This window comes from Pipra filicauda, unplaced genomic scaffold, assembly GCF_003945595.2.
Source record: "Pipra filicauda isolate LSUMZ 115617 unplaced genomic scaffold, ASM394559v2 scaffold268_size1050017_pilon, whole genome shotgun sequence".
Lineage (NCBI taxonomy): Eukaryota > Metazoa > Chordata > Aves > Passeriformes > Pipridae > Pipra > Pipra filicauda.
The window spans coordinates 836,603-862,668 of record NW_024104385.1 but is presented as its reverse complement, the minus strand read 5'-3'; the positions used below and the strand labels follow the sequence as shown (position 1 = coordinate 862,668).

Genomic DNA, 26,066 nt, shown 5'->3' with positions numbered 1-26,066 from the left:
GGTACAGGCTGTTGTCAGAAGAACAACATAAACTAATTTATATGTGCATGTGTTTTTTATACCTCGTTAGCATAGGCTGACACTTTTTTCAGTGAATTTTTGGTGAGTTGGTAGGTTTTCTCGGGTGAATCAAAACCAAAGGCTTGTTGCAGCCCAGAACACTTGAGATCTTTCTTAGCTTTAAAAAGATCTGTCCAAATAGCTGTTCTTATTTTTTGGCAGTTATTTGACATCTGAAACTGTAATATCTTTTTTTAAGATTACCTAAATCAAGAAAAATTTGTCACAGCGAGGAGTTGTGACTCTTTTTGTTTTGAAATAAATAAGTTTGGTGTTTTTTTTTTTACTGAGGCTGAAGGACTTAATTTCTCTCTTGAACATATTTTAAGCATGAAAATTGTACTAGAAGGAAACTTTAAGAAATGTAGTGTATTGATGTGTGATTAAGGATCCTGAACATTTTTGTTGCTGGAAAAGCTAATAGTAGGCTGAAGTTGGTTGCGCCAGCATTTTGATTTTTCTGAAAACTTCTCAGCTCTAATTTTGCATGTTCCCTGGCCTTAAGTAGTGACCATTAGAGATGCACCTCAAACCCTTTGTTATGCTGAAGTGGAACCATGTCTTCTATATAAAGGGTCTGACTATGGCTGGACACAAGGGGCAGCTTCAAGAGGCAGAGGGGGCTCTGCAGGTGAGGGTCCAGTTGTGTGGTTCAGTGTTAAAAACACCTGGAATCAGAAATACCGTTAATAGACAGGACTCATTGGAGGCCCTGCCTGTTGGAATTTGGAGTCTTCTGCTCCTGAGCCCAGTAGAACCAAACAGCAGCTCTGCAGAAGTAGAGGAAAACCAACACAGTGTCTCGGGTGAAGGCAGTTTTCACCTGGAGAGTTTTGTTGCAGGTAATCGCGGAAACACAATAAAGGGTGGTTTTGCAAACCCAGCTCTTGATACAGACATCATCCTAGTGCTAGGTCCTGTTGGCCTTTGAAACTGGTGCTCTTTTTCCCAAACAGGGTAAAAACCTCAAAATTTTGAATATCTTTAAATAACTTTACTGATAGGCATCCCTGCCATGACTAAACGTACAAATCAAATGTGACAAACAGTGAAGCTAATTAGTTAGCCACTTTTCCACTCTCCTTTTGTGCAGAGAAGTGATAAAGACAAATCATCATCATCATGGCTAGGCTTCGCAAACAAAGATTTGGGAAGGCTCTATCCACATTTGCTACGAAAGTACAATCTAAAGTCCTTGAATTTAATAGTAAGAGGTAATTTTTAAAAGTAAAAAATTTGCTCATAGGGGTTTTCTTTCTTCAAGATTTAGTCTCCTGTCTGAAAGGCCAACCTCTATTTGGATGAGGGAATCAAACTCTTTAGTTAATGTAAACGGATGAGCTGAATTTGAAAGGAATTGAGGGAAGGGATGGAACATCTAAAGGTTACATTGTCATTAGTTTTATTTTAGTTAAAATAATTGTACATGTTTAGTTTAAAATGGAGAGGGAAAAGTACTTTGAAATATAATTACATTTAGCAGTCTTGTAGCTTTGTACTTTGTGCTATAAATTGCGTTCCCAGCTGTTTTTCATCTCCTGTAATTTAAATAAGTAAACCTTTTGTTCTTAAACTCACTTAGTTCCTTCTAAGGACCAAGGGTTGGACTCGATGATCTCGGAGGTCTTTTCCAACCCAATCGATTCTATGATTCTATGATTCTAATTCTGTTGATGGACATCCATTTCTACTGCTTTATTTTATGTTAATATTTAACAATGGCATGCAGTTACCCCCCTGCCGGCCACTGCTCCACCTCCTTTGTTTCTGGAAGGCCTCTTTTTGCCTTGGTCTTTAGTTTTATAGAAGAATCCAAACTTCCTGTCCCTGCACCTAGCAGGAGTAAGGTTTCTGCATAAACTGACACAAAATCCCTCGGAAAGGGCGCTAGCCCCCAGGCAGGGAAGGTGGTGCTAGACTGTCAGCCTCTTTTGTTGGTTGCTCAGATGGAAGTATGGAGTGGATGATGCTTTGTGGGCCAGAGTAAAGCTGTGCCAAGAGAATGCAAATCCACTAGGTGTGCCCAGGTAATTTAAAATGTTCACGCTGGCAGCTTTTCTGCATGAGTAAAGCTGCTTAATTAATGCGTTTTCTCCACTTTCTTTTCTTGACAAGTTGATTCGAATCCAAACGGTCTGTAATAAGCTTGTCACGGGTCTTGGGGACAAATAAACCCTCTCCTACAGGTGGAAAATAAAGAGTCTGTGCACTTTGTATTTCTCTGTGACCAGAATGGTTGGTGGCAGGTATGGCAGACTGACTGACAGGGTTAGTCAGACTACAGCCCCCACTGACAACCCACACTGTGGCTTGGCTTCTCACTGGTGCCTAGAAAGTCAGGTGCAGGACTTCAGGCAGGAGAATTGGCATCTGTTGTGGCTTTTCTTCTTCCCCTACTTTTACACAAGGACTTTGAGAGTAGTGTGAACGTAGTGGGCACTGTGTTCAGCAGTTCAGTAGTGGGCACAGCAGCTCAGGCACTGCTCCTCTGGTCTACCCCTCCTCCATCCCTCCAGAGAAAGCTTATTTTTAATTTGCTCAGCCTTGCTGTTTGACAGAAGTGAACATGGAGGAGACCTGAGCCCAGGATCAACAAAGGCAGCACTGGGCATTTCAGCCACTGCCTTTGAAATAGGCCTTGACAATAATGGAGTTGGGAAGCCCCACTGTTCAGCCTTCTTTATAGTGTTAATAACTGTCCAGAAAGAAGGGAAGCAAGAAATTGCTCAGATTTCATCTCTCAGATTTCATCTTGCATCTAGAGTGCCGCAACAAATCAAACTGAAATGGGCCCCTCCGTGGCTTCTGCACTGCCATGCCGAGCTGTCCTGGGCCCCTTCTCCCCCCTGCTTCGAGCTGAGTGCTCAAAGCAGGCTGGCTGGGGGCAAACACATGTGCTTCTCAATTGCACAAGTGTCCTACTAAGGATGGGCTCAGAAATGAATTGGTTTATAGAGTTTGCAGTTGGAGGCTGAGGCAGGTAGCAGGTGCCCGGTGACACAGAGCGAGGCCAGAAGAGATGTCTGCTCTGCCTGGTCACCCACCTCGGCTGTGCCCAGGACACATCTTGCTTCCTTTGGATGTGCAGGGGCAGTTCTTGCTAAAGGATCAACATGAAAATGAGACGAGGGCTTGGGGTGGGCATCTCTTCTGGTCCAGACTTTGGGGGAAGAAGGCCCTGCCAGTGACAGCAATGTTTGGTCAGTGCTGATAGCAAGAAAATATTGCTTATTGTTTAACAAATGCAAGCTCTTTGGTGCCATTGACAAGTGATGCTATTTTTTTTATGCATTATCATATTAGTGGAGTTTGGAGTTGTATGCCTAGTCCTCAGGGATGCGCTGGGAAGAGTACTCAAAGTCCAGGAGGACAAGCACAGGTATTATGTATTGAGTTACACTTTAATAACTGATAAGAGTTGCAGAAATATTTAGCTTCAGGAAAAAAAATCCAGCACTAAAATATACGAAGGAGTTCATAGTTTTAAAGCAGAACTATGATAATCCAAAGATGTTGCAGCTTTTCACATTCATTTGTCATCTACGTAGTAGGAAAAACTCTGACACCTGCATTAATTTAAAGGCTGCTTGGATCAATAATTTCCACTCTCTCAATAAATTGAAGCAGCTGGATTGCATTCTCATGTTGCAATAGACAGTGCATGGTCTTCAGCAATTTCCTTATTATCTTTCGTAATTAGCAAATCAAATTTTTGTCTTTAATCCTCTTGCATCCAGGGATATTTTGTGCTCAGAAGGCTGGGAAGTATGTAGGCAGATGGTCTTGCTGGTTGGAATTCCCCAGGACACTGGGGGAAATACTGAGGAAGAGGGGCTTCTGGCTCCAGGTCTGATGGTAGTTGATTGTCTGAGTATTTGGAGCTGCAGTGTTACAGCATCCTTTCCCAAGAAATGAAGCACAGCAGAGAGGGAACACATGCTATTGTGTTCACATCTGGCATTAACATATAAAATTTGAGGCATATAAAGTTTCTTCCCGTACAACTAAATTAAAAACCTGTGGCATAAGGTAAACTGACAAGTGCAAAACTGCTTGGGTGGGACATTTTAAATGGTTACAAATGTCTCCTGAAAGCTGTTTCTGGAAGAATTACTGAGCAGGCTGTCTCCAGGCTCACTGCTTAGCAATGTCAGAGAGGGCTGCCCTCTTGCCATAATTGATATAATTTTTGGGGAGAAATATCTTGTTGTGGTTGTGAAGACAACACTGCTCCACAGAACCTGGGGCAGAGTCCAAGCTGCAGAGCTGAGTTGTGCCATGTAAAATAAGCACATCTTGGCTCTCTTTGGAGAAGAGGACTGGGCAGGCACAGTTCACTGGGTAAACTGGTGCATGCTGATAGCTATTGACTTGCACACACATTATCTCTGTGTTGGGCAACATGTTTCTCATTTGGATTTGCAGCTCGTGGGATGTCTCAATTGGGGTAACACACTAGGCTGTCCGCTCTGGGGAATTCTTTCTTGACTTAATTCAGCGTTTCATATTTCTGCTGAAACAGGACCTGGTCTAAATAACACAGTTTGTTTCTGTGTGACACTGAGGCAGGTCCATGGTAATGCTGCTCCACTGTCTGTCCTTAGATGTAGGGACTATGAGCTCTTATGTTTTTTGTCATCTGGACTGTCAAGGGGTGTGGAAAAAAAAGTAGCAAGGAGCTTGACTTCCAAGGAGCTGTCTGCTGACAACATCCCTTCAAGGCAATAGGAGCTGGAGTGCACAGCACTTCTGCAGCAGCAGGTCTCCCGTGACGTGTCAACACCTTCCTTGCTTCAGATCCTGGGTCCTGGGCTACACCAACCCTGACTGCTCATGTAGAAAAGCAAAAGTTACGAAGGATGTTGGGAACTACAGATAAACTTGAAGTCAACTAGAAGTACTGTAGCAGGATGAAACCATCTTGGTCCCTCCAGCACTGAAAATCTACTGCTGGGGTAGGGAGAAGTTTGACCAGTCCATGTCCAGGCCTGGGTTTCTGTTTAGATGAAATTTGCTTGCAGCCCATGTGGTGTTCAAAGAGCAATGCAGTTTGTATCATAATGGCCATAGTTGATGCTGGCCTCCACCGGCCCTTGTCTGTGCTGTGTTACTACACAAGTGTTACATCTCTGTTAATATCTTTGCTGATTTCATTAGCAGCCCTGCCGTTTATAGTACTTATGTTGCAAACATGGTCCTACATGAAGGCACTTAGAAAGATATGTTATGGCTGTAGAGACCCAAGTGATCAATAGCTTTTAGATTACTGTGTCACTAAACAGCAGGCTGAGACATGGAAAGGCACTGTTACTTTAGGGATGAGAGATTTTTAGAAAATAAATCAATAGTGAATACAGGCTGATTGGTTTCCAGTTCAAATAATTCCAAGAAACATGGAGCCCAGGGGAAACAGTGCCATTCATACTTGGAAATAAACAACACATGCTTGCTTTCATTTATGTATTTGGGTCAGTACTCTTAGAAATGGAGAGGGAGCCATTGGACAGGGTATTAGTGTGGAAATGGGGAACTTGGGTTCTCCTTTGAGTGCTCCAAGAGACCTCTTCTCCCTGTCTTCCCCAGGTTCTCTTTGATGCCAACAGCCCTCACTCTGGTTTTGCACACAGAAAACCTTCAGTGCATGGGGACTGGCCGGTGTGATCCCCAGTTGGAACCCTAACAGAAATGTAAGTAATGACATCTATTCAGGAAGGTGATTTTGCTTTCAAAAGGCTTTCCTTTTTAATGCCCAAGTGACCGTGGGCTAAATGAGGGTTAGTGGCTGTCAGGTGCAGCAGTGTGCTGGATGGCTTAGACACAGGTATGACATGAAGCTGCCAGAGAATTGGATGCTGCTGCCTCTCCAGGAGGCTGCTGTGGCGTCTTGCACATGCAGGTATGTTTACATGGCATAGGGTGGCTCTGCTGGTGTGCAAGACCACTGCAGCAAACCACTTCCTGCAGTATTACTGCTCATCCCTGCTTCCTGGCCCTGTCCTGGAACACATCCCTGGAGATGTGGGGTCAGACTGTCAGTGGCTGGTGACTAGAGGAGCACAACTGTTCCTTGGGAATGGGGAAGGGATCTTTCTGAAAGTCTTCCAGCACTTCAGGGATTTTGCAGTATTCACTGCCAGGGAGCAGTCCCATGTGAGCTTGAGGTGCCTTCAGTTACTCCTTGTTCTAGTCTAAGACCTGTCTCTTACTCAGTACTGAATCCTCCCAAAACCTCTCTTGTGGGTGTGCTTCAACAATAATCTGCTGACAATGCAGTTACCTGCTACCTCTGGGACACTGGACATAAACTGAAGGTCACTGAAATTTTGCTAGAGTGCTGGTTTTATACATACTGGTTTACTGGAGCGCTGCTTTTATCTTGGAGTGGGCTGCCAAGTCCTAGAAAGCTGCCACTGGAGATGTACAAGTTGCGAGGACGTTTCCTAGAGCTGTAGCATGTCTCAGCAGCCAAGGGTTGTCTCCTGTTCATCCGGTGGTAGCTGAGGAAGCCAATGGCAGAAGACCAGTTGGAAAAACTTATTTGAAGGAAGAAGTGAGAGATACTTGAAAGTTGTCTATGTGGCTTTTTTCTTCCTTGTCCAAACAAGAGAAGGAAACTGTCTACTCTAATCTGACTTCTCCATCTTTGCTTGGAAAAAGTGCTTCATGATGGTGGCAGAGTGGGGGATAGTATTTTTGTCTAATGTTTGGGATACCTGGAGTTAAGACCCTTTCCTGACCTGGATATGCACGTGACACACAACTACATCACCGGGTCGGGCTGTTGTCTGTATGCAAAGTGGGGAAAATGTTATTCCCTAGTCTCAAAAGAATGAAGGATAATTATTTAGAGGGACTGAGATAAGGGAAACTGTGTAAGCATCTAAGACAAATAGATCTACTCCCACTGAATTCAGTAAGAGAACTTTTAATGGGAGCAAGATCCGGGCTCCATCTGATAAAGAATTTCATCTGGATTGCATATGGGGGCAGGCATTAAAGGACCCATCTAAGGATCTCCCCTCTGGAGTACATCTATAAAAGACCCTCTGTAGTTGTGTTCAAAGCTCACAGTAATGCCAGTCTCCTCAGGACCATTCACTTAGATCATTCAGAAACTCTTTCTTGTCTAAGCCCTGATGCTCTCCCCCAGTGGAAGAATGTGGTTGAAACTCCCATGCAGGGAAGACTTAAGATTTGTTTTTTATTTGAACCCAAAACATTAACAAATTGGACACACGTGCTTTGAGACTAGAGCCCGCTCTTATTTAAGCCAATGCAAAAGTCTCCTTGATCCCAGCAGGATCAAGGTCTTGAATATTGCTTGTACCTTTTTAGAATATCTGCCTCTAAATGAAACAGACAGTGACAAACTCATTCTGGGTACATCCTCCTTGACTGATTTGCAGGCAGAGAGGTTTGCAGACCTTCCCTCTTGGGATGGGGAAGTTCATAGTCTAATTGCTGAGTGAAAGACCAAGGGCAGGTATCACTGTGCCTTCTCTTTTGGCACACTCTTTAGCATGTGAAAGTCAATGCTGTCATTTAGCCTTTCTTTTTAGTGCTTAAACATCCTTAATACTCTTGTGAGACTGTTTCTCCAGCTAGCCTAGTGCTTCTGTTCACTATCTGTGATTTTATTCCTCTTCACACTAAAGTACTGACAGGTGAGTATTATATGTGTAGGAAGCTATTCAGCAGAAACATATGCCTTGAATATGTTAAAATTCTTTGTAAGTCACTTGATCAATGTGCAGTATTTGTGTCCCCTCTGTATCTTTGCCCTAAATTCATATTCATCAACAGAGGTTGCTTGGTACTTAATGGGACACTTGGACACTGAGTGAAGGGAAGGGACAATACACAAACAGGGTGAAGAATGAGGACAAATGTAGATGAACTTCCTCAAACAGGCACAAAATGCTCATTCCTGAATAAAAAATGTGAAAAGGTCAAGTGCCCCCAGAGGTTTCTATTGTGACAGGCACTTAACCCCTTCACTCCTGGTTATCTGCTTCATCTGCTGGGCCACTCAGTGCACAAGTGCCATTAGCATCACTGGAATGTGGGGCTGGGAGTGTCCTCCCTTCCAGGCAGCGGGCACTGGGTGAGCAGGAAATAATCCTTTTGGACACTGACCTTGTCAGTAGCTGTGTCTAGAGATAATTATTTCCTAACATGTAACCTTTTCATGGTCAATTGCTCCAATATATTAGACAGAATTGTGATTTCCTTCTATCTTCAGACACACACAAGGTCTTGTCCTTCCTGCTTTGAGGACATAACTTAGTGAGTGTGCAGACAACCCAGTGCTCACTGACCAACGTTGTTTTTATTTTGCTTAAAAGAAAAGGAGTTTTGCTTTTCTTCTTGTCATTGAGCAGAAGGGTATATGCCCATTCCCATTTTTTTTTTTTTTTGGCAGACAGGCCCTTTAAGAATCTAATACTAATCAGGCAACTGTCAGTGTTTCAGTGTTTAGCAATCTCCTGCTCCGTCAGATTTCTTGCTTGCTGACTGATTTTGGTTTACCTTTTCCTAGCTTGTGACGCTTCAGTGTGTGCCCCTTGACACCTCACCAAGGCATCTGAAGAGGCAAGATCAGCAGAGTATGTCAGTACAGCCGCTCAGAAGGCGTCAGGTTTGATACCTCAGGAACGTCAGGTTGAGCAGCCAGGAGTGAAGAGTTCTCTTGCACAACCCCGTGAGCCCAGTCTGCTCCCACCTGAAGTGCAATCCACAAAGGCAGCTTTGGTGGTTGGGACTGAAGAGCGTGAGGGAGGACACTGTTCCTCCTCCTTTATCCCAAATACTCCTCCTTGTTTACCTGTGTTGCAGCTTGTTCAGCAGAGACTTGGGCACACTACCCAGAATCTTTGTCTGGGACAGTCCCTTTTGGGAACATACTCTTCCTACGCCTTGGAGACAGCTTGTGTGGACTGCACTGAGGAAATGATGACACAAACCCAGCGTGTGCTGCTGAGCGTGATTTGTAGCCAATATTTTTACAACCTGCTTCTTGTTTTGTAACAGTATTTAATTGGTTTTTTAAAAAAAAATTCAAAACTAGGTCAGTTTGCCATTGGGCCTTGTATGACTCTTTAGCTAAATCTCCAGACTTTACCTAGAAGTTAATTTGAGCCAGACTTAGGAAAAATATATATTAATATACCCAAAGTCTCACGTGAGAAACTTGTAGGCAACGATTTGGGATTCAGAGCCGTATTCAAATTCCTAAGACTAAATTCAAAGCTGTCGTTTAAAAGCAGGCTTGCACCGCGCGTATGTCCTGATCTTTAATTAGGCAAAACTCCCACTGACATCAATAGGAGTTTGACTTGAATAAGAACTGCAGGATCAGGTCCATAATTTGGTACCTGGGATTTGATTAAGCAGCTAAATTACTAGAACAGTTTCCCCATGTGTATAATTGCCTAATTAATTTTTAAAATAGCGAAGTTCAGCACTGAATGTGGTGTACCTCTTGCCACACGAAATGTATGCTGTTTAATCCAAGTTGTTGGAGCTATTTGCTAGAGCCTGTGGAGTTGAGTAGTACTGTTTATTTAAAGTTCCAAAATAGCCACCATTGTGTTAAAATATCATATTCCAGAAAATATGCTCTTGTAGTAGAGTTCACTTGTAGTCTAGTTTGGCTATTAGCATTCCAAATGTTTTTTAAAGAGTAGTGCTCTCTATATCCTAATTCTTGAGTTCTGGCTACTGTGATTCATTTTGCAGGTGAGAAATCACTCTGGAATCTGGTGAAGAACTTATTCTCTAGCAGAATTTTTAAATTCAATGCTTTGAAAAGTTTTTTTTTTTTGTCTTATCAATGATCTTATTTGTTTTCTTTCTGGTGCCCCAGCATAATGCCTGTGGTAGACTGTATGTATCAGAATAAGTGTGTACTGTTTGCTTTTTGCTGAAATTTCAGTCTAACACTATGGACTCTAGGTGATATATTTGCTGCAAAAGGACTTTCTTTCACAACACAGAAACTTTGTTTGTTTTTTGTTTGAAGCAGATCTTGTTCTGTAAGAGGAATAGAGAGATTATATATGGGTTTCCTAAGTGGAAAAATATTGTAGAAGGAATTGCAATGCCAAAAAGTAAAAACTGTTCTCCCTACAAGTATACGTGCATGTGTTTCTATGTGTGTGTCTTGTATATAGACATAAACAATTACACTTGTAGTTGGCATAATGCATAATGCCTACTCATGCTGTTGACAGTTACTTAATAATGCACATTCTGCCATTCTCTCCAGCTGAATTCTTAAGGCATTACCATGGGAATTTTCCCTTTTTGGGGATTGCAACAGAGCTCTAGGACTAGCTGTTTTTGTGATGTGCTTCTTGACTGACTGGAGTAGCCCTTATTCAGGAACTCCATCCAAGCATCGCCTGCAGAGAATGAAACCATCAGCTGTCCTCAAAGAGGAGCTCCACGCTGCAGCAACGCTTAACGGTGAGCCTTGTGCCTTTGAGTCTTTCAGGGTAATGGGATCTTGTATTTTAGCATGCTCAAAGCATGGCTAGGAGGTTAAATTCCGGCATATCACTGTATGAAGTGGGATACAGTCAAATGTACTTTTCAGAGAGGTAGCCTTTAGCGACCATTGTGCTCCTTCAAGGATCTAAGATAGGTAAACAAGGCGCAACTCTGAAACTGCAGCCACTGCAGTCTGAAACTGGCTGAGGTCTGCAGTCTTGCTGTCTTTCCAAATGATAGCTTTTCTTCTGTTCTGACAATGTCAGAGACTTGCCCACAAAATAGGCAGTCCTGTACCCTTGAAAATTAGCAATTGAGTCCAGTCAAAATAATGAGATGGTCCTAAAAATGGGAAGATTATCTTTCATGTTTAAATTGAAGTCCTTTTAAAGGGACAGACTTTGCTGTATTGGTTTCCCAACTTTCATTTTGCGTTTAGCTCACGTCTTGAAGACTTTCTGTGGGGATTATAGAAAGGAATAGAAAAGGTGGAAACTCAGCTTTTGTTAAAAAATGAAAAATAGATAACTCTGTCTTGCAGCCTCTTGATTTCTGCAGCTAAAATTTTCTGAAACATTTGGTTTAGCATCATTATGATGACTAGAAGTGATGACTATGGGTTTGGAGTGTTTTAAATAAAATTTGGAGATGTCTTTTGTGTTTGTGTGGTGTTGTTCCCCCCCAGCTACTACTGAACCTCATTAAAATTGAGGAGACTCCTCAGTTATGAAAATATAAACGGTAAGAAGGGAGTGCAAAGTCTATTCGTGATCATTTAGGCTGTAATTTGTCTTCCAAAGCTTTGGGAAGCATCGCCCCCCTTCACTCTGTGGCACTCTGACCTCCTCTAGTGGTGGCTGGGCTGCAGAGAACCTCTGTCAGCCCTGGCTGGGGGACACTGGCTCTGGGATCTGGTCACCTGGAGTGGAATCTCTGCTCTCGGGGATCTACCGGTGCAAGAAGTTTCCAATTCTCCCAGATTCAGCTGTGTTTTCAACTTCTGCCTTGATTTGTTTTCTTTTGGACAAAGCCAGAAACTTCTTGTCTGTGTGTGTCACTGAGAGGAGCTGGAGAGGTGTGATGGTGGAAGTCTGACAGCTCCTATTAGCCGTGCTTAATTTTAGTCTGGGTTTCTAAAATATGAAATCAGCAAAGAATAAATACCAAGAGGGTTTTTTTCTTTCTTTCCCCTCTCTCTTTTTTATGTGCAAACATGGGGAAAAGAGCCATGTTCCAATTTTCCCTCAAATTTACAGTCTTCTTTCTATAACTGTGGATGCTTGAAAAATCAAGAGTAACGCCACAAAGGGGAGATCTCTGTTTGTCTCGTTCTCCTTATTGTCTTGGCTCACTTGACCCTGTTGGGGATGTGCCCTTTCATTGTGTGCTGCTGTTGGGCCTGGGAGAACAAACAAAGGGAAATGAGCTCTGTGTGAGCCCGCGTCTTGATCAGGGAATGGCTGGATTAGCTGGACCAGCCCTTGACTCAGTGTGGCTGCCTAAGGATGCAGCTCTAGTGTGCCAGGGAACTCAGTTTTCCTTTAGCACTGCTTGCCTTCAGTCTGAGTGTTGTGTGGAGGGTGCAGGCAGTGCAGGGGGTGATTTCCAATGGGTGCAGCCTTTTTGAACTTGAGGAGAGAGCAAAGCTGAACTGAAACTTTTAAGAGCTACTGAATCCCACTACAACAGGAGAGCAAGAGATGTTTTCTCCGGTGGTCCCTTCCACGGGACATAAAGCGAAAAGGTTTAGTCCAGGGGTCCTCACTGCTGGCTCTCACGTGCAGTGCTATTACCCCTTTTGCATTCAAGGAGGTGCAGATGTTGGTAACCAAAATTGTGCGGAGCAGAAATGACAGGACTGGATCTGGGGCAGGGGGGCTCTGCCTCCCATCACACTGGATTCTTACTTTCAACAGAAATAACAAAAGCTCAACTCCAAAAGGGTGGTATGTAGTGCCCTTCTCTCTTACCCTCCTAATGCCCTTCCAGTTGCTGCCCTGGAGTGGTTTGTTTGTCAAAGGGCTCCTCTCTCGCTGGCAGTCCTTTCTCCTGGGTCTTTACAAAACCTCAACATTTAGTGGCTTTAAGCTGAAAGGGAAAGTATTTATATTAAATATTAGGAAGAAATCATTCCCTGTGAGGGTGGTGAGGCCCTGGCACAGGTTGCCCAGAGAAGCTGTGGCTGCCCCATCCCTGGAAGTGTCCAAGGCCAGGTTGGACAGGGCTCTGAGCAACCTGATCTAGTGGAAAGTGGGGTTAGAAATAGATGTTCTTTAAGGTCCCTTCCAACCCAAACCATTCTATGATTTCCTAGGCAGTGAAGGCATTGTTGTTTTAACACAATGTCTCCTCAGGCTTAAGCAACTATGTCTTTTTTTTTTCTTTTAGCTGAACCTGTTTTGGTTTGAAATATTTGATTTATTGTGTTTTAAAAAGTAATGTTAGCTGCTGATTTTGCTACTGTACTTTCTTTTACCTCAGATGATTTTTAGATGCAGAAATGCTGGAAATAACAAGAATACAGCAGATTTTAGCTATGTATATGACTGTAGGGAAAACAGTTTAGTATGGGGCATGAAAATAGGGACCTCACTGTGCTTTTGTTTCTTTGGCCTTGCAGCTCAGGAAAAGATTTAATACAGGAACAGGAGTGAGGTAAAGACCATGAAAGACCCATGGTGTGTTTAAAATCTGCCCTAGAAATAATCACTTGTGGTTTGGTGAGCGTGTGGAGGTACTTGGGTAAAATCCTGTGCCACCACCTGAACTCATCTCAGCTAGATCAGCACATCCCAGTGGGGTGGTTAGTTGGGTTAAGGTCATAATTTTTGTAATGTACTACCTTCCCCCCCCCCCCAAGTTTCAATTTTTTCAGAGACTTTTATGTGCTTTAGTGTTCTTCTAGAAGTTTAAAAAAAAAATCAAAAGAGAACAAAGGTTTGGAGCTAAAATACAGATAGATATAGTTTTCAGAAAATTCATGGTGGTTTTTGGGTATGTGAGGTTTCGTCATACTGTCAAATGACTTCAGGTCTTAAAACTACAGTGGTCCTAGGCTTGCTTGTTACTGGTAGTTTTGGTGGATTTTGGACAGAGCTGAGAGCTGATACCTTTGAGTCCCTGCAGCCAGCATATGCAGGCTAAAACTCTGGGTTATCTGGTTCCTAAACTACCTCATCATCCTGTATGGATGTGTGGGGATTTTGGCTTTGCTGCATCAGTCTCTTTGAGAGAAGCAAAAAGGAAGATTAATTCCTCTAGAAAAAGCTTCCTCTGCTTTGCATCCATATCAATTTCAGTGACTTCAGATCTTTTTCTTTTTTTTTTCCGGGAGGGTGGAGGGAGTGTTTAATCTGAAGATTTATGGAGCATGGGAACTTTTCTAAGCCCCAGGCAAAAGCTAAACATTAGTATATTGCAGTCTGTTTGTCTGGAATATTTGAGGAACTTCATTTTTATCTTAGAGCAGTTTAAGACCCTGGAGAGATATACTAATCTCTTCCTTCTCACTGTGAAATAAACAGGAGCAAATATGTGTTTTGCTGCATTCTAGTACTATTTTGTGACTCTTTATCCCACTCTTGAATACTTTACAGTTGGATTAATCCTTGGAGTGCAGGGAAATTTGTGTTTAATTCTATTGTGATCACCCTATCTAATCACCCCTCCAAAACAGGCAACAGGATTCTCCTGAAATGAATGAATCTGAATAAGGATGCGTTTCCACACAATCTGCTTTGTTTTCACTGAAAAATGGTAGTGATGGATCTGCATTGCTGTCACCTGTGGTGAATGACTTCCAACCTGGTCAGACTGTGTTTAACTTTAGTTTCTGTTAGGCCTCTGCTATACTGGGGAACTCTGTTATCACAGTTTGGTTCCCACATAGGTGTGCATAAACCTACGCTTTGATAAGCTAATTAGACAGTTCTCTTGCTAAAATGCTTCTCCACATCCTTTAATCAGCTGTGTGTCTCTGCTTTCAGCTGCTCCGAATTTAAAGATGTGGTTTCTGTTCCTTCTCCTCTGCCTGTCCCCTCTCCCTTGCTATGTTCTGTGGTTTTCCTTTAAATATCTTTGGGGTGGAACTATCTGCATGTTTGTACATTACTGGGGGTCTGGGAGGGCCTCTGGGTACTGCCTTAAAAAATGTTAAATAATAAAGCCCAGAAGAGGTGTTGCTTTAGCAGTTGATGGGTGTACCAGTGAAGAAATGGAGAGCAGATCCTGGTTAGTCTCTCCCCTTGCTTAGCCAGCTGGGGACATGGGAGATGCTTTGAAGACTCACTGTGGCAAAATCATCATCATATTTCCTTTATAAATGCACTGAGGGTTAGAATCTGTGTCCCTTGGATGTTATGAGTTTTTTTTTCCCCCTGAAAAATGCTGCCACTGCCTTCTTGAAAGCTGTGAGAGATCCCCAAAGCTTGCCAGGGAGAAAAGGAGAAAAGCTCAGGGAGCTCTCAAAGGATATAGCTGCTTTTCCCTCTAACCTCTTACAGTCTCTACCTTTCCTCTGTTCTTTTTTCTTTCTTTGCCAGTAAGGCGCTGTGTGCAGTCTTCTGTGAACCTTTGTGGGCCAGATTTCTCCCAGGTGCCTTTTTTCCTCCTCAGTAGCTGCAGAAGAGGCAGTGGATCTAAGGGGGAGATGTGTTTTATGATTTATGTCACTTTATAAAGTGCATTTCACAGCAGGATTGATAGAGCTGGAGACTGAAGTCCACCCAAGATTGGGGATGCAGAGGCAGGTAGGGGATGGATCTGCTCCTGGTGACTATCCCGGTGTCATGGACTGAGTGGGGACACCTCTGCTTGCTCAGTCCTTGCTTCCCTGCTTAAACTGGCTGCAGCAAGAGCTGGGAGGTTAGTACCAGGTGAGCCCAGGACCTCTCTGTGCTGAGAGCTGTTTTGAGAGCAGTGGTGCATTTCACACCTCTGATATCTCTCCAGAAGCCGTGGGCCTTATGCATGTGGCCAGGCTCTGTTATCAGCTGGGCTTATTTTGACAACCCCACCTCTTCCTCCATGGGCTGCCTCCTGATGGCAGGGGTGTCAGCACAGTTTCCCAGTATGAGGGAGCTGGGTTTTATTCTGTGTTCCCTTGGCACTCGTGTGCTCCATTAGAGACTTCACACAGGGCTCTTTCCCACGGTTCTCCCGCGCTGGTCTCTGCCTCTGCCCCTTTCTTGCCTGTAGCCTCAGGGCTGCAGTTTTCCAGCCATCCACTTATATGGCCCTCATTTGTCTTAGTCTCTTTGGCACTTATATGACTCCCATTGGCCCAGGACCTGAATGCCTCCCAATCTTTAATATATTTATCTTCACACATGCAGACACACACGCATACCTGTGAGGCCAGGAAGTACCATTGCTCCTATTGTGCAGATGGAGAACATTAAATGGTAATTGGTTAAACTGGGAGCAGGTGGTGGTGGCCATGGAGGAGGGCTGCTTACACATAGTACAGAAAATGACATCACAAGAAATGGTTCATCAGCCACAGTGCAGCACTGGAAGCACAGGTCTCCTCACTCTTACATGAGCCTTGTAGCTGTGGAATATGAAATCCTAGTCATGCCCTATCCCTGTTTTGGCCTCTTTGTTCTTGAATCTTGTTTTTAAGTATTTTTGTCCCAGTGATACAAGTTCAGATGTAAAAGCTTCTGTCAAATTGCCCATCCAGAATGTAGAGGAAGGTTGCAGTCCTCTTAGTCTGACATTGAAAGCAAAGGATCTTTTAATGGCAGGATCCTTCCCTTTTGTTCACTGGGTTTGCTGTTCCTGGAGGGGGTTTGACCCCCTCTTTTCAGTGGCTTCAAGGTGGGGATGAGCCCAGCACTCTAGAGCACAGCCATCAGCTCAGGATTTGCTTTGTTTTGCTGGAGCACTCTGAGCAGACTGTCTGCTGGGGTAGGAATTTTTGGCAGCTCATATGCTGCAAGGCTGTTCCTTAGCAGTAGCTTTCCGTTTGCATTTCCCAAAGATGGCAATGCTGCCAAGCCTATCTCCAAATGCTTTGAAACGTGAACCATTAGCAGTGTCTTCAGCACAGAGACAATGCTTGCTGCATTTAGGGAGCTAAATCAAACCCCACTGGGGGTCAGTGGTAACCCCATTTTTTTCAGTCAGTGGTGTCTTCTCCTGTGCTTAGAGCTGAGTGAGTGCAAAGCATCTGGCTGAGCTGGAGCCACATGCCCAGAGCCACTGTGTGGGAATTGTGAGGGGAGAAGTCAGGTGGCTGGTTCCTGGGCCTGTGCCTGGCCCATAGACCACAGTGCCTAATTAGTGTGGCAGCTGTTCTCCGTTAGCAATGCTTTCCTTAGGCGCCTGCACTAATGTTCATGATAGCAGCTAAGGAGAAAAAGGAGGAGGAAATTGCATCTATATTTAATTAATACTGCATCCATATTTTATTGTGGAGAGCCCTTAGGTGCAAGAAGATTCTCAGTGAGAACAATTGCTTTGGAGTGCTGGAGCTATTGTGTAGTGGTTGAGGAGGCGAACTTTGGTTTTGAAAACAACCTCAAATTTCCTTCCAGGGTAACCTTGGAAAGCCCAGAATCCTTCTGCCGCTCACTTCCCAGCCTCTGTCTGAAAAGCAACTGACAAATTTGCTGATAATTCATATTTGATTAGCTTTAATATCTTCTAATATTGTGAGTGAGCTTTGGGGGGCTACAGACAAATGTCACACTGATTATTTTTTCCTTTTGATAAGCTGCCAGGCTTGGAGAGGTTTCCTTTTCCATTCTCTGAGCTTACTCCCCTCTTCCAGCTGCGTGCTGTGTTCCTTCCTTCTCTTCTGGCTCTGAATCCTGGCAAGAAGACACACTGTGTTGTTAAAATGGCTGTCGTGTTCCCATTCGGCTGAGCTGGATCATTGTGGCTGTGGCTGGTGGTGGGTCTGGGGTGGCCCGTGAGCCTGGCAGGCTTGGGCTTGGCAGAGCTGAGCATGTGAGAGATGGCTGATTGCTGGAGCAGCCTTGGCTGCTTTTGTGGCCACCTCGAGGCGTCGCTGGCCAGGTGTGTGGGTGAGAGGCTGCACCACGTAACACAGAGGGAGCTGGTGATGCTTTGGGGTCAGCACGAGCGTGGCTGAGCAGGAGGTTTGGTGGCAAAGCCCTTCTCACTGGAGACCTCAATCCTGCACATGGATGGCTCACCACTGCTGTCCTGCTGCAGCAGCAAGGCACAGGCTGACCTGCTGTCAGCACTCGCCCTTGTGTCCTCATTAAGAGCAGACTTGGGCCAGGAAGGAGACATTTTGTAGTCCAGTCAGAGAAACATAAAAACACCCTTTGAAAGACTGTGTTGTAATAGCCTGAGACTCTTAAAATATTATGAACACACCCTTCATGCCCCATTAGTACCATTGTTTCATTCAGTCAGCACGTGGTACAGTCCTGCTTCTACTCTGCAAAACACATTCTCCTAAATGTTGTTGTAGGCTGTGGTTTCCAGTATAATAAAAATATGCAAACAATTGTTATCCAAACAAAACTAACTATGATTCAATTTTTAAATCCTCCTCCTTCTCCTTTCACTGATGCCACAGTTTCTCCTTGGTAGTATTCAAATTTCAGAGAAAGGAAAGCTGAAGTCAGAAGTGTTTACAGAAAGGAGTATTTCTGCCTTTCCACAACTACAAAAGAAACATTTGTTGCCTCAGATAACTCCTAAGCAAACTGCTGTCAAAACAATTAGTGTTATTTTTCTATTATCCTCCTATTTGAGAGTAAATAGCCATTTCATGAATATGTAAATTATCTTGTAGGTGCAGAAGATAAGTGGATGGTGTATCTCACAAATGATGATAAAGCTTCTATTGTATACAAAAATTTCCAACAATGATTTTTCTCAAGTATTTAGGGTCAGGTGATTGCAGTTAAGTGCTCACAACTGGGCCCTTTGCTTTGATAACTTAAAGGTTTAGCAAAGATTGAACAGTTGAGTAAATCAACATTTTTTTCCCACTTTTTTTTTTTTCTTACGTAAAAGCAGGCGGATGAGCAGTCAGAACCAAGTCCCTACAGTAGCTGAACATTTAAATTGTATTGTATTTCTGTATTAAGTTTTAAAGGCTAACAGAGAGGTTCTGGAAAAAAAAAAATCACTTATGTAAGTACTGTAGAGTGGTATATCTTTGTGTTATTAAATCCACAGTATTTTTACAGGTAAATTAATATTGCATTATTCCATTTAAATTGGGCTGTCCACAGGACAAAAATTATTTGTGAATTTATCTGTCAGTAGGAACAGCAAGTTACTAGATAGCTGTGTTTATTTATGTTTTAAATCATCCGAATATTTTTTTTGGTGAGAGTATGCTCCTTTAGGCTCTGGAGAAGCAGCAGAGTGCTGGTTTTCTTTTTGGAGATGTGTACATTTAGGAAAAAAAATTCAATATTCTGCAAAGTTGAATGCACCATTGTGCCAGATAATTAAAATGTAAATTTAAGTATCTATGCCTGCTTTGTGATTTTTTTAATACTTTTAAGTTAGTTGTCTTTTAAAACATGTGGTCAGCTGTTGTATTCACATATGGTCAAATGATCAAAGTCTGAACTCCTCTCTAATTGTCCCCTGCTGCTTGTCTGCTCTGTCCATGATCAAGGCCTCAGCAGGTGATAAGAAAGGCATGAGAACAGGCTGGAAGGAGAATGAACTACTGAGGGGCCCAAGCTGAAAGAAATAAAGACTTCCAGTACATCACCCTGACAGTAAAGAACCAAGAAAAAGTGAAGTCTGGTTAGTTCTTATTTTTTCTTTCTTTCTCGCCTTTTTTTCCCCTTGCTCACCAATCTGCATATATTTTTTTAAAGGCAAAAATGCAAATATGGTAGTCTCTGTGTATTCCCAGCTCATATAAAAACAGAACCAAACAACCTACTGCAGACATGTTTATTTACTTGCAAGGAGGAGGAAGCTGCTAAGTCACACAGTTTATAGTATTTCACATGTTTGTGGAAATCATTGCAATTCTTTTCACTTGTGCTTGTCATTGTTTGCCTGGAGTTCACTTTGCCAGATGGTTTTTTATTGTCACTGGTGTCCACACCTCGCTCTTGCATCACTTCAAGACCAAATGGTGTGAAGAGCTTTAATACTTAGAGGATTTAGTAAAAGTAAATCCACACTTTGTGCAAGGTTCATTCTCAGCTATTCAAGCAGGTCTAGCACTGATTCAGAGAGGGACTAGCTGACTCAAGGAGTGAAGAAAGGGTGAAATAAATGGATTGTCTTTGCCATTCCTATTTGTCTCATGTTCTCTTGCAGTCAAAATGCTAGTGGAAAATTAAGGATCGATATTAGATTTAGAATAAGGAGTTAACAGTTAAAGAAAAGAAGGTGCATTGTCAGATTCTCCTCTCCTCCCCCAGTCAGTGTAGAAAGCAGTTGGCTGCATTTCTAAAGCTAAATTTCTTAGGCTTGCAGTAATGTATTTGTATGCATCATGTTTTTGGAACCACGTGAGGATTAATTTTTTACATGAATTTGCATGCAAATAGAGTACTCCCTTTTGGCTTCTGTAGAGTCGTTTCTTGATGTTTGCAAACACTGTCACTCAGATGCAAGAAGTGCCATTGCCCCATTTTACAGATGAGGAGGCAGTGGCTGGCTGAGAAAGAAGTGAGTAATGTACAGACTGTCATTCAAACATGTAGGGTTGTGGGGCAATCTATATTTCATTATTAAAACCAGGATTGAGTGCCTATTTCTCTAGTTTTGCAGGTAGCTCAAGTCTGTTTGTCCAAATGACTGCAGCAATAAGAATGGACACAGACAATGTGTCTCTGAATGGACAGGGAGTATTTTAGTAGGGGGCAGGTGTGAGAGGATTTAAAGGATATTATAGAAAAATCCTTGTGGTGGTCAGGCTATTATATGGCTACTGTAAAATAGACAAACAGGTTAATGAGTATAACCACAGAGAAAAGAGCACAGATCACAACTGCAGTCCCTGCAAGGAGGCAGAGCTGTGTTCAGCGTCCTTTTTCTGGGTTCTCCACGTGGGCTGTGTGGGTTTTAGGAAGGACATTTCTTGGAGCGGGTTCATGGTAGAAGGGGTGACGTCTCATAACTTTGATGCGCAAGGAGGGTGGTGGAGCAAGAGGATTACAATCATGTCTCTGCACAGGGCAAAGGGTGAGAGAGACTTGAAACAAAGGGTTTGGAGCATTTTGACCGTGAAGATTTGTGGAAGGGAGGGCCCCAGTCCTGCTGGGAGCTCTGCTGGAGAGCGTCTGCCTCAGCAGTGACCCACAGAAGTGAAGTGCCCCATGGAAATCTTGGCGCTTTCCTTCCCTCCCTCCTGCGTTCCCTTCTGGAGTGTGAGCTGGTTCCACTTGGTCATGCTCAAGTGACTTCCTGAGCTGGGGTCGGTGGAAGTGCACTGCTGAGGAGGCAAAGTGCCTACCACAAGCTCTGTCTAACGTGGGAAGGGGCAGAGCTGTTTGCTCCGAGTGCAGCAGCAGAGAGGCTGCTGAGCGAGGGCAGTGAAGCAGGGTGTATAAATGAGCTTAAGAGGCAGCCAGAGGTGTTATGAGTGGTTGGGTGGGGAGGTGAAAGGATGTGGTGACAGACGAGAGAGGAGGGAAGAAACAGAGCAGGCAGGCTTGTTAGGCAGAGTGGTCTTTTCCTATTGCTAATTCTTTGTAGAAAGCTAATAGCTAATGCAGGGAGCTGTATTCCTTAGGCTTCATTTGCATGTTCAGGCTCTGCCTTTTATAAAATGGGTGATGCCAGGCTATCAGCCTATCCAAGTTCCTCTTGCCTGTCCATCCTACACCCAGTGTAAATGGAACCTGGATGCATAATGCTGCATTTCTTGCTATTTGCTTTACAGCCCACAGTGGCTGGAGTAGGTTGAGGAAGGAGCCCAGGCCTGGCTGTTGCACTTCTCCCACTCCACCTTGATGACTGCTGAGTAATTGCAGCTTCTTATCTGGGATGAAAGTAATGAAAGATTTTGTTTTTATGGAGAATTCTTGTATTTGCTCTGCTTCTCTCCAGCATTTCTACCACACACATTCAGCTTGCTGTTAAATACCCCTGCCTAGGGAAGGCTGTATGATACTGTTTGGTCTGTAAGCTGTATGTAGGGATCTGAGGCAGGGAGGTTGTTAGATGGAACAGTTAGTTCCTGCTTGGTGACTTTGGGTTTTTCTCTCAAGGTGGGTTTGACTCCAGCTGCTTCTGTCTCATGCCCTTCTGAATACAATTTCCAAAAAGGAGGGATGTGCACACGGTTGCCTTCCCCTTGTGCTGGTATTTGAGACAATCTGTACATGAAGTGTGACTTAACAGACCTGAGTATTGGGAATTCACCCTTGCCTGCTTAGGGTATCTCACACATCCCGTGTACTATTAGGTGCATCCCTCTGTGGGGTGCTGCTGGCTGAGGGATGATATATAACCCTTCTGTCATGATTTGCCATGCTCTAGTGACCTTCCTGTAAATATTTATTGTCCAGAACATCTAGAAGTAGGAAAGAAGATCTACCGTGATGGTAGACACACAATGGGAACAGAGGCAGTCAAATTTAACCAGTTTACACATTTTATCTTCTGCCATTTGGTCCTCTGTTTCTTTCAGAATAAAATTGGCAGCATCCAAAGACAGCTGTTGAGAGTCACCTTTGCATCTGGAACTTTCTAAGCTGGTCTACCTTCAACACAGTTGTTTATTTCTCATAAAGAAAACCTGGCCTTGGCTGTAGACATTAATGGGAAGGGAGAAGTGAATTCTGTTTCCTGAATGGTGGTTTTTGTGGAACTAATTGATTTGTTATATATACAACAATAATGTTCAGCAATACATTGAAAATCCTCAAATTGTGGTGGGAATGTTGGGAAGCAACAAATGGAACTGCCTTTTATGTAATACTGCATTAACTTTATAGACATAAATGGTTCACAGAGGAGTTACTGGTCACAGTAGCTGTGAATAAGCTCACACATTCTTGTTTTTATATTGGTTCAGGTTCCTTTCCTGGCAGAAGCTAGTCTTTCTGCAAGCCCATGGAAAGTTCTTGTGCAAAAAGCTTTCCACACCTGCTGCTGATGCTAGGTAGTGTCATGCTATTTTCTTGGAAAATGTTATTGGATGCTATTTTCTAGAATAAACAAGCTAAAGTGGTCAGAGAATAAAATAGATTCCTCCCACTTCTCTCCTTCCCCCATGTGTTCATAGCAAGTGGTTGAGGTAAAAAAATAAAAAAGATAAGTGATTGGATCCCACTCCTACAAATGATCAAGAAAATGACAGAGCCAACAAAATCAATTTCTAACTTTAATAATCCACAAGCCCAAGGAATTCTGCACAGTATTCCCCAGGGTCTAGGCAGGCATTTAATCTCTCAAGTTCTATACAGAGGAGGTATGTTGAAAAAAAGAAGTTTTTGGCAGAGTCACGTGCTTCAGGAGGTTTGGGATCAACAGGAGGTGTGTGGTTTGTTTTCTCTCACAGTGGTTTTGGACAGGAGCTCTGAGGAGTGGGTTTGGTGGGAGGGAGTGAGCTGCTCCTGAGGCTGATTTTATGCTGCTTTATGGGTAACTGAAGGGGGCAGGTCCCAGCTCCACTTCCTTGGCATCCTTGTGTAGGAAGAAGGGTTTGGGTTATTTGCCAGTCTCCCAGGGGCTGTCCTGAGAGCTCTCTGCAATAACATATTTTTGAGGGAACGGGTGGTCCCTGCTTTGGATTGGATTGTGAGGCAGAGAGAAGCAGGAATCTTCAGCAGAGACTCCCTGGGAGGATTTTGGCTGGTGGAGGGAGGAAGGTGCTTTCTCTGCACTGTGGATCAAGTGGTGGGGTAATGAGGAAAATAGCCCTGTGTGCATAAATGCTGCCTGTCAAAATGAGTTTTTTCCTCTACAAATCTACTTAAAAATAATTGCCCGTGTGCCACCCTGAAATGCATCTGGCAATTAAATGATAAGGTTAATATGTTACATGCATGGAGGCCAGGAAATTTGGAGGCAGTGTTGCCATAGCAACCATATCTTTGCCCTCCTGGGCATAGGCATCCCTGTGGGGTCAGTCAGGGCACGGTGTTGGGGGTGGGAAATGCCGCCAGCGTGGTAGCAAAGGGGTGGGAAAAGTCATAAAATTGTAAAAATAAACCCAACTCTTTCATCTCGTTCTGTGGTGTCGGTGGAAGAGCAGTAAAAGGTGAAGCTCCTCTCCATTATGTGTGTCAGAGGGAACACTGTGGTGCTTGCTGTTGGGATGTGCCAGGGACCCCGTGCCTTTGGGAGGGCAGGGCTCACTGCTGGGTTCAGCCTCCACATGTTTCAGCTGCTCTCTGCTCCACAGGGACACCCTATTAAGTGGGAAAAGATGTCTTCAATATCAGACCAGTATCCCCCTTTGGCTCCTGCAGCTAAAATCCATAAAGAAGATGTCTGCTCCAAAGAATATGTACTCAAACATTCAAATATTTGAAGAGCAAGATGTTGACTCCAGAAGGGTTCTGCTCTTCCACAAACTTTGAAGCCACTTTGAATTACAGAACGTTTGCTTTTGTGCATGTGTGTGTTTGTGAGCACTTCCACTGGTGCCAAGTGGCTGTGCATTCCTTCAGGAGCTGGCAGCTGAAGCTCTGCCCTCACCTCTGGGCCTGTGACCAGGAGCAGTGGGGTGCCACCACCATTTGGGATGATGAGTCCCCCTTCCTCATGTCCGCAGTGTCGCTGCCTGTGACTCTGCCACTTCCAAGTTTCGTTAGTGCACGAGATTTTAGTCTGTCAGAAACCCCAATGGTGAATGATGTGGCTTCTCTCGCCCATAAAAAAATATAAAAGGAATTTGGTGAGGAAATCAGAAATGATGGCTTGCCTTTCCCTGCTTTAATGAACTGAGCGCTTAAACCTCAGTAGTTTTGCAGAGATGATGATTCTTGTTTCAGTATCTGGGACTCCTTAATAATCTCTGAATCTATTGTTTCACCTTTGTGAAATGGTTTGGTTTTCTGTTACAGTCTTCTCAGAATAGATCCATGCTTGGGTATTACCACAAAAAACAGGTAATTTTTTAAAATTAAATAAATGTCAGCTGGTTGCTGGCAGATACCTCTCATCTGGAAAAGGCTCTTGGCTCATATGCTGGTTGTCCCTGCTGAAATAAAGCGAGCAACTGGAGCAAATGAAGCACTTGTGAAGTGTGTTACAGCTCCTCCCTGTAGTATGCAAATGAACTGCAAATAATCTGTGTTCCTGCAGGAAGTCCTTTATGAAAAGCAGTGGGATGGAGAAGGAAATGGAGGGCCTTGGTGCTGGTGAGATTATTTTCATGGAGGGCAACCTGCATTTACTGTGTGAGTGGGGTGGGATAATAGACGTCTGCTTCCCATGGAATGCTGTGGCTCTTGGAGGCAGGAGATGAAAGGCATAGAATGATAAAGTGGTACATCTCAGGGCATTTTATTTTATATTAAAGCATCTTTTTTTTTTTTTTTTTTTTTTTTTTTTTTGCAACAAATGCATACCAAATGTCAAAGGGAAAGGCTATTGTGTTACCAGATTTTAACATTAAAACATGCACAGACATCATGCAATAGTTTTTATTGTACTGTCATCCTAATATCACTTCAGTTTATTTGAATAAATTACACGTATTTGGCAATTGTGTTGTATGAATTTGACATGAGAAATCTAGCAAAGGTACGTGATGACTATACCCTGAAAGGCAATGTTTGTGGAGAAGATATTTTCTATATACCATTGTTCAGTGTTGAAACATGTTTCTTCAATTTACATTCCCTTATTTTTAAGAGTGCATAAAAACTTAGTGTAACATTGGGAACTTGGGGCAGATATAACTTAAACAGATTAACTACACACAGTACTTTGTTGTTTGATACAGCAGCAGCTGCCATAGCAACTGCAAGATGCCAAACTTATGATACCTCCAAGAAACAGGTTGGCTTTTAAAAGAACAGCATGTGAATTTGCAAGTCAACTTTATTCTACAATAGTCATGACTTTTGGGGATACATGGTATCTCCAGATGCTTGCTTCTCTCCCTGTTGGATCTTCATGGTTTATTTTGATGATAATATTTTTTCACTTTGCTGTAATTTTTTCATTATAACGTAGGAATAGAATGTATTTTAAACTGCTCATGATTAGTTCTATATACCATGATAGTGTCTAATGACCCTTACAAACTTTGAGATCTTCTTTCTGCCTCCAGTTAAATAGAGAAAAAAAAAAAAAAACAAGGAGAAGGTCAGAGGCATTTTTTCCTGCTGTTGTTTTGTCATCAAATAATATATCTCAAATGGAGGTGAACCTACCTTCCTAACAGTCATAACCAAGGCATTGTCCCTACTTCACAGGTGGGTGTACTGCTCCACTGAGGAGTTAACAGACTCCTATGAGACTGAAGATGAATCAATTGAGAGGTGAGAGTAAGTCTCATGAGAGGTGACAAAATAAAACATGGTATATTTTGCAACCAGGTCCTGGTCCTGCCCACAAACCAATATTACAAAAACCCAGCTGTATTATTGGTA

General features: G+C 43.2%; 1 protein-coding gene across 3 annotated transcripts in view; it reads left to right on the top strand.

Annotated features, from left to right (window-relative positions):
• The window catches only part of ZIC3 (Zic family member 3), a 64,930-nt gene extending 54,734 nt beyond the window's left edge, over positions 1-10,196 (top strand). For all 3 annotated transcript variants that reach the window (XM_027714623.2, XM_039382402.1, XM_039382403.1), the window contains 2 exons: positions 5,644-5,747; positions 8,600-10,196. The gene's annotated coding sequence lies outside the window, so the exon portion shown is untranslated. The remainder of the gene's footprint in view (positions 1-5,643; positions 5,748-8,599) is intronic.
• Positions 10,197-26,066: the final 15,870 nt, after the last annotated feature.